We start from the raw sequence: 9,592 nt of genomic DNA on the forward strand, positions 1-9,592 counted from the left end.
GAAAATGATGTCGTCATTACTGACTGCAGCAAACGCAAACCTCCAACCCCCCCCAAAAAGTGGATGTTGATGGACATTTTGAATGTGCACAAACTTGGACATTTCAGAGTCTTATATATGAATTAGATTTTGGTTGGATAGTGATTAGACTGTCTGGTATGGATTTGATCTGTATAAAGTTGAGGTCATTGGATACCAGTCATTGTTGATGGTTTCAGTAAAGCTGCGTGACTCTGGTACAAGGTGCGTGGTCATTAATCAGCTGTGGGAGAGAAGCAGTCTTCCTTTATATTGGTTTTGTAAACTTCAATGTACTGGTGAAGCAGATCAGTCCAGCTGTGTGCAGGGTAGGCTTGACTTGCCTGTTATTAGCAGATTATACCACTTGCTTGGACATAGACATTCAGATTAAAGCATTGAAATTCCTAATCCAATTTATTACGCTACAGTCAAGATTACCAGGAATGTCCAGTGCTTTCCAATCAATACATTTAGTTAATAACGGTGGTTAGAGGTTTGTTTTCCGTTTGCTAATGTCGCTCAACCTCTCCCAACTGATTGCCGGTAATGTAAACCTAATACTGCTGACCGGCACTTCAGCCACTGTCGCCGCTCCGCCTGGAATCAAGACAGACGGCTGTGTCGCCAACAGGCTGCCCACCTGCTCTGGGACGATTAAAGCCTTAATATAGCAGCATATGGTGTCGGAGACGTCTGCCTCACACGGCTCCCAGGAACAAAAGGTTGTGTAGTCATCAGGTGAGTTTGGTCTGGTGATTTAAATCCTCATTATATTCTCATCGTATTCAATTAATGAGACGCTGCAGTGGTGTCTCACATCTCAGGTTTTAATGGCTGGTCCCGCGGTATTGGTGGCAACAGAATTTCTGCTGTGCAGCCACCATGATGTCAGGTTATTTCACATGTAAATTCATGATGATTTTGTGCCTTTTTTAATGTTTCACTTTTAGCTTTTGAATCCCTTCTGTGTTACATTTTCCTTTACCTATAGCATGGCTTGTGCTTGGTTTTACAGTTAAGCTTTGTTTTTAGCAGCTACGTTAATACCTTTGTTTTGTGGCAGTTCAAAAGCTCTATTTTTATGCTGCATCTTATTGTTGGGCCCTTTTGATGGAGCAGCTTGTATCATTCTCCAACATTTAAAAATAGGCAGTTTGTAATCCTGTGATAGAAAGTAGCTGACTGAACAGAAGAGGAATAATATAACAGGCTCAGCTGCTGGCAAAGGCGTACAAACCAGAGAACGGTGAAAGGGTAAGAATTTAGTGTCAACTTTCCATAGACATAACTTTGAAAATACATAACTCACTTTTAACCATCTACCCTCTCTATCACCTGACCAATTATGCTCATTTCCAGCTCTTTTAATTTATTCTTGAACTCCACTGCAGTATCTATTTACCTTTCAAAAGTCTTATACTGGCCCCTCATGGATCCTGCAGTTCACTGTCTTTTCTGAAACAGCTGGATTTGGCTTTAAGGCCCCCCTACCTATTAGGCCACTTTGTGGACCCCTGAGCACAGCAGTTGCAAACCGAGCAGGTAGGTGTATCCCGCTGATAGGTGGGCGTGGTTATGTCTAAATATGGAAGTACAAGGCTCTCTGACCTCTGAATACCCAGAGGATATAAAGAAGCTGTTGAGAAAAGAAAAGCCCTGCTCCCTGTTACTCTAACATGCATTTAGCCAATGTTTGAAACTGACCACGATTAAAATGACAATCCAACATTGTGATATTATGTTTACCTCTGAAAATAAGAAAAAGCATAATAGATCCCGTTCACGGCGGGAGAGTCGAAAGAGAAGATGAAGTGTCGCTATTTCTAAATCAAACCCACAACAACGACATTGATCCTTCCTGAAAACGTAGGATTAGAGGGCAGTGCAGTGCAACTCCAGTGAGGGAAGAGACTGACTTCGTGTTGCAAATCTTCATTTCTATTAAAGGTTCAGTGTGTAGAATTTAGTGACATCTAGTGGTGAAGTGTCTCCCTACTTTTCGGACATCATTTAATTTATGTTTCTCATTGAAAGTCTGTTTAATATTTATTGTGTTTTGTTTTTTCTTTGTTATTTTCTACATATTTTATGTTTTTTTTTATGTTTAAAATTAATAAACAAATCTAATCAAATCAAACAAATCATGTAGGCTACAGTTTTTGCTAAACGTTTCTTTTCGGCGTGGGAGTCAGGAATTTAACTAGAAATATCACACATCGGCAGTTACATAAATCAACTCCTATGCCTGTGTATGTGTTTCCATTTCATTAAGCTCTCAGACTGACAGTATGATAGGACAATAGGTCCTGGCAGGATTTATTTATGACTGTCATTGTCCATTTTTCTTTCAAATAGACTTAAACACTTTTCTACAAACTTTCACTGCTCTTTTAGCATTCCGGACCACAAAAGGAGATGTCAGGGCCGCAGTATTCATTGAATAAAAATCTGAATAACCAGAATCTACTGAAGGGGGATAATGGTGAAATCTGTTTTCTATGCAGAGGCTTCCCTCTGTTTAAACATTAAACAAAACAAAACAATTGCCAGATGAATGTCCAATTGGCTTGTGTATTGTTGAAAACCCAAGGAAGTGTTGTGTTGACTGCGAAAGATTTTGGATGAATGGTTCACAAGAGCAGTGCTGCGTCCAGTCCTCTTCTTCTTGGCCATCTTATATGTAGATATATCAGTTTCCATTTTTCTACCTATGATACCAAACTGTAGGAGCTATTTCATTAGTTTGATTATTATTTGTTATTTTTGCATTCATATTTGTAGACACTAGGGGCACTAAGCACCAGTGATGCTGAATAAATGAATGAAAATTCACTCATTATCTACTCACCACTGAGCCGATGGAGGGGTGGGTGAAGTGTTTGAGTCCACAAAACACTTTTGGAGTTTCAGGGGTAAACAGCTTTGCAGCCAAATCCAATACAATTTAAGTAACTGGGGACCACTTCCCCAAAACGTAAAATAACAACAGAAAAAAACAGAAAATGCCTCCATAGTGCTCATGTGGTGTCATCCAAGAGTCCGGAAGCACCGACATTCGAATTCAACGGCATCATAACATTTGCATCATGTTTTTAGCCAAAATGTCATCTTTCACGTTCTTGTGTGGTACAAGCTTGCCCCTCTATTCTCTGGCCCAAGGGCCATGTGACACATCAGCGATACTAAGCTTTAACTGCAGCTATTCAGCGATGCTACTGGAACTAGGAATGCTACCTAGCACCCCATGCACCCTTGGGCGAGAGCTTGTGTGCAGTGTGTGCACGGCTCTGGAGGAGGATCACAACAGACATTGGCAGGCTAAAAACACTTGACCGTGCGTGAGTTGAATTTGAATGTCGGGGCTTAAACCAAGAGAAGAACAGTGGGTGGCAGTATGCACCTTGGATTTGTTTCAAAGTGACACAGAAACATTAAATTAGCAGCTTTACCAGAGTTGTGGACTTAAACAATACTTGTGAAACATGTAAGACTTCATTTATGTATGTTATGGAGCCCCCCTGGTGACATTTTGGAAAAATGTAATGGTGAGTCGTGGGATAAGTAACTTGTGGCCACAGGATATCAATCCATTCTTTACTGACAAGACCGGGCCAACTGAATCGAACAAGCCTCCTGGATGAGAGATGAAACATTTCAATTAATCATATGATGATAAAATCATAGAGCCCTATTTTCGTATGCCAGGGCGCACTGTTCAAAGCGCGGTTACGTGTCCCAAATTCTATGGTTATCAAGACCCACCTGACAGTATTGGACTTGAGGACTGGATTGTGGAGGTAGAGGCTTGTCTGGAAGGCAGGCACCTCTCGTACAACGAAAAAGCCATCTTCCTCCTTGATCATTTGGGAGGAGAACCCCGAAGTGAGATAAAGCACTGCCCAAGCAGTGAAAGGGAAAACCCTGTCAAGGTTATCAGTATTATGAAGGCCCTGTATCATGAAAAAAAGCAGTTGGTAGTACTGCAACAACATTTTTATGACCGTAAGCAGCAAGAAGGCAAGTCACTGAAGCAGTTTTCCCTGTGACACCTGCATTGTTAAAGCAGCTTGCTCTGTTGTAAACCTGGTAATAAATGGGGTTGATGTTCCATCATTACTGGACACAGGATCAAATGTTACAACAATAACAGAAAGCTTCTTTTCAGCCAATTTTGACTCTGACAAACACAGATTAAACAACTGCAAATGGCTTAATCTTACTGCAGCCAATGGACTGTCTATCCCATATCTGGGATATGTACAACTGGACGTGACGGTCCTTGGAAGGACTTTCTTACTTTTAAACTGTATTAGGTGGTTCGACTGAAAATAACATGTGCTGTGTTCATTTTACAGGCAAAGTACTGGTTGCCGTTTATTTTATATTCATTTAATATTGTTTTATTTCCTGTATTAAAGTATGTGAAGCATAGTGTTAATCTGCATCTTTATCGTTTTTAGTGCTGTAGTTGTTGTTGGCCCCCAGTCACAGGAGTGGCTGGTGCAGTGGGAGTTCACTTGTTGATTTGTGGTTACTGTATTATCATTTGTGGTTTGCTGTGGCACTGGTACTGGCACTAGTTTTGGTGTTTTCTGTTGGGAAAAGGGTTTAATGTGTGTATAGTTTTTGTTACTCACCAATAGCATACTTCCAGTGCACCAGCCGGCTGATTGGTGTGCCACACCACTGTAACAACTTTGAATTAACTTTTTAATAAACCAGCCTGTTATGGCACTTTGACATACACCGACTGTTGGCTTTATCATTGAAGTTCACCTGTACTTATATTTAAGACCAACATGAGTCACATATAGCGCCAAATCATAATCCATCTGGTTCCAGCTCTGACTAGTTATAATGAAAACAATAAGTGTAAAAATGTTATTAATGATAGCAGCAACAATTCATGTTATAATTAATTAATAATAAGTATTATTGTTAATAATAATAATAGTAATAATAATAATTGTTGGCCTGGTGACCCATGAGGCCTGGTGATGAGGCCTGGTGACCCATGAGGTCACCAGGCCAATATAAGCCAAGTCCCTCCTCTCTTCTCTCTCTTTCGGCTCTTTCGACTCTTTCGACTCAACTCTCCAAGAGGAGAAGTGTGGCTTCTCCAGCACCTCTCTTTCTGCTCAACTTCAATGGAGGAGAGGTGCAGCTTTTCAGCTCACCCAGCGGGGGGAAACTCCCTCCCAAGCTCTACCAACCTTCAAGCAGGCCTGCCTGGAGCAGACTGCTAAAACCTTCCAAAAGGCAGCGACGCAAGAGCCTGCCTAAGAACTTCAGCACAAGAGCTGCATCGCACAGCAGAACCACAAAACAGGAGCCTCAAACCAGCAAGACTGGACTTAACTGGACTTCAAACAGCACATCAACTTTTTTCCCCTTTTCATGGACGGGTAAAACAACTGGGCTTAATAATTATACTAGGCTAAGCAAAGACTGTTTATTCAATTCCGTGTGATGTTTATAAGTTTGATTTGTGCTGCTGTGATATTTTGGTTATAAGTTATTTGAAAGTTAATGTTAGTTATTTTATTTTTTTCACAGGCTTTCTTTGCATGCAACTAGCTACTTTCTCTAACCTGGCACCAACACACACACACACACGCATATCTCCCCACACATCTCTCTAACCCCCGCCACATGTCGTAAACATTCCAAAAAGGGGGGGGGTCTGTTATCTTCAGAGTGGCCAGCCGCCATTTTGAAAGCACACTCACTCACACAGACACACACACACACGCATACTCACATACATATATTTATATAGTAAGTACACCTTTAGTAATTTGTGTTTTCATACTTTATTATCTTCATAATAAATGTTTTTCTTTCACAAATGTTTTCATTAATGTTGCACAAGTGTGAATTTTGCCAACCTCTACACTGTCAAGAACTCTATATCCTTCAACTTTGCTAACTATCTATATGGTAATTTTGGTAATAATTATTAATTTAATTGTTAATCAGTGTTCCAAATTTGTAGTTAGTACTTTCATGAGACTTAATCAATAAATTGGCTATCTTTTCCCTTCCTTTGAAGGGTGGTGCCCTGAGGTAACTTTAATCAATTAAAGTTATTTTAGTTATGTTGTTTTTTAATATTAATATTCAATATTCTTTCACCATTTAATGGTGTCACGTTTAATGTATCAATTGTACAACACTGTTTAATGCCAGTTCTTCTTTGCTCGGCTTATTGGCGGGTGGCAACCAATGTTTAGGTGCATTACCGCCATCTACTGTGTCATCTTCTTCCTCTTCTTCTTTGTTTGGTCCAACATCAAGGTGCATTACCGCCATCTTCTGTGTTGGTGCACCATTCCTGGAGGTACTGCAATACCAGGTCGATGCATGGAGTGGAGGGAGCAAGCCCCTATTCCATCTCCTGGTTCTTAAAATCAATTTAATATATGGTCCCTGGATAGGGGACACATTAATCCTTTTTACAGACTACTACTTCTTCTGTTCGGTTTATTAGCGGGTGGCAACCAATGTCAAGGTGCATTACTGCCACCTACTGGATCTCAAATGTCTGCAGCCTTCTTCGGTTTATTGACAAAAACAAACAGCTTTATCAATTATTCTCTACAGCCATAATGCTATGGAAACGTTTAAAGTGTACGTCAAAAGAGAAATCCTTTGATTCCTCAAGGAAAAGCATTCCTTTGAAGTACAGACAAAGGAGTAATGATCACTCATTTAAAGAATAGTCTATAGTCTATATCTGTCCCTCTGGTCTGCTCATTTAATCTAAGTATTCTAGCATCTGAAATAATCACAAAGGAGTGTAAAGGAATAATGAAGAACAATTGTGTGCTGGCAGTAATACACCTTGACATTGGTTTCCACTCACCAATAAACTAAAGAAAGAAGAAGAAAGATGGCAAGACCAAAACCAATAATGACTCTGAACATTCGTGTTCAAGCCTACATTGAACAATGGGAGCAGCAAGTCACACAAAATCTACAGGCTGCCAAAACAAAGCTCTTTATGTTGAAACCACATCAAAGAGCTTCTCTAAAAACAGATATTGAGACACTGACTGCAGTCCTTGATCTACTCCAGGGCAAACCCCAAAAGGAACATCCCACTATTACAAAGCAGAGGGAGGAAATAGCCCTTCTCAGGAATTGGCTGCGTGACACCGAAAAACTGTTGCGTCAAACTAATGAAAAATTGGATGTACAGCAGAAAATCACCACGGAAGTTAAAAGCCAGATTCATGTAGAGCGTAAGAGGCAATATGAGTCACAAAGAGCAGTAGATGAGAAATACCATGATCTCCTCCTTCAGCTGGAGGACACTAAGATGATGTGTGCCACGAAATTGAGTATAACATCTATCCTCAACATGGATCTTAGGTGCAAGTTAAACAACATCCCAAAACAGTTGCAACAGCAGACAGAAGAAGACTTCCAGGAAGCAAGAAAGTGCATGGATGTCTGTGATGACATGAAGGACATGCAGGTTGAGGCAACTGAGAAGAGATCATTAAGAGAGATTTGGCTTGACTTCTCAGATGATGTGGCACTAAAAGAAGAGGAAGACAAGGAGGGTCCTGAGCTCCAAATGGCTGAAGAGGCTCCTGAGCTCCGAATGGCCAAAGAGGGTCCTGAGCTTCAAATGGTCAAAGAGGCTCCTGAGCTCCAACTGGTCAAAGAGTCTCCTGAGCTCCGAATGGCCAAAGAGGGTCATGAGCTCCAAATGGTCAAAGAGGGTCCTGAGCTCCATATGGTCAAAAAGGGTCCTGAGCTCCAAATGGTCAAAGAGGCTCCTGAACTTCAAATGGTCAAAGAGGGTCCTGAGCTCCATATGGTCAAAGAGGCTCCTGAGCTCCAAATTGTCAAAGAGGCTTCTAAGCTCCAAATGGCCAAAGAGGCTTCTGAGCTCCATATGGTCAAAGAGGATCCAGAGCTCCAAATGGTCAAAAAGGGTCCTGAGCTCCAAATGGTAAAAGAGGGTCCTGAGCTCCAAATGGTCAATCTTTTTCAGGAAAATGAGAAGGTAATGGTTCACCTCACCATGAGTGATGTGCAGCAAATCACAGAAACTGAGGTCAGGCGGTTGAGGGGGGAGAAAGAGAATACACTGAGGAGCCAGGAAGTGACCATCATGCAGCTCCAGGCTGATTTGAAAAATGCCAAGATAATGCTGAAGGCTGAAGAAGAAAAAAACGTTCAAAAGAGTCCACTTCAGAAGAAGCCCAAGAAGCGGAACTGTTTGATAAGGCTGTGTTGTGCAATAGTAGGTAGACTTGATGTTGGCTAATTATTAATAATCATAAAATATGATTATTAAAATAATAAAATTATTTAATAACCCTTGTCCCTGCTTCCCCCGGCTGTTGGCCCCCTCACATAGCCCACCCCATATTAGGATGCACACGTAGGGCAATAGACAAGTGAGCAGCCCTTGCAGATGTATTTGTTACACCCGCGGCACACGGTGTGAGTTTTACAATCCTTTTTCCTGGTACATATCTGACACCTGTTGGGCCATGGTTTTTTGTGAAACCACACTTCGGCCTACATGTGCCATCAAAGCCTGAAGCCGCATGTTCCCCCAGGACTCAGTCTCCCAGGGGCCATCAAAAACCAGAGCAAGGAACTCAGTCTCCCAGAGGGCATCAACTTCACACAGAGGGTGAAACCCCCCCCCCAGGGACACAGGTTTCAACTCCCATTGGTCACTCTGGACCCCATGACCTGTGAGGTCACCGGGCCAATATAAAGACTGTTTATTCGAGCTCTTCTCTCTCTTTCTACACTCCCTCCAGGGAGAGAAGGCTGTCGAGCCTCTTCCTGCCTCTTCCCACAATCCTTCCACAGGAGGGAAGGCTGTCAAGCCTCTTCTGCCCTCGTCCTACAATCCTTCCACAGGAGGGAAGGCTGTCGAGCCTCTTCTCCAGCTCACATCTTCTCTTCCCATCCAACTCTTCGAGAGGAGCACAAAGGTGCAGCTTCCAGCTTATCTCACCAAGGAAACCTCCTCGCCCTCCAAGCTCTACCAACGTCCTAGCAGCGACGCGATGTCCTGCTTGCAAACTTCAGCCAGCAACTGAGCTACACAGCTCAACAGAAACCAGCAAGACGACACAAAACTTCGAACTGCACAGCAACTTCCTTTTTCCCCTTTCCACAGACGGGTAACACAACTGGGCTTAATAATTATACTAGGCTAAGCAAGACTGTTTATTCGATTCTGTGTGAGGTTTATAAGTTTGATTTGTGGTGTTGTGATATTTTGGGTACAAGTTATTGAGAATAACTTGTACCCAAATGTTAGTCTGTTATGCTCTTCACAGTCTTTCGTTGTGCACAGGTTCTGATCCATGCTCTGGTCGTGTCGACACACGCATAACTCTTCACCTCATTATCTCTACAGGTCGTAAACATTCCAATAGGTGGGGGAAGGGTGTTATCTCTTTGGCCAGCCACCATTTTGAAAGCACGCTGACTCACACAGACACACACATACCTATCTTTGTTTAGCAATTAGACCGTTAGTAATTTGTGTTTTTATACTTCATTATATTCATAATAAAAGTTTTTCTTTCAC

At 41.8% G+C, this 9,592-nt stretch overlaps 1 pseudogene; it reads right to left on the minus strand.

Moving 5' to 3' along the window:
• Window positions 1–6,339: 6,339 nt before the first annotated feature.
• Window positions 6,340–6,462, minus strand: LOC117774999 (annotated as a pseudogene).
• Between the last annotated feature and the right edge of the window lie 3,130 nt (window positions 6,463–9,592).

Source organism: Hippoglossus hippoglossus, chromosome 14 (genome assembly GCF_009819705.1).
Source record: "Hippoglossus hippoglossus isolate fHipHip1 chromosome 14, fHipHip1.pri, whole genome shotgun sequence".
In the NCBI taxonomy this organism is placed as follows: Eukaryota; Metazoa; Chordata; class Actinopteri; order Pleuronectiformes; family Pleuronectidae; genus Hippoglossus; species Hippoglossus hippoglossus.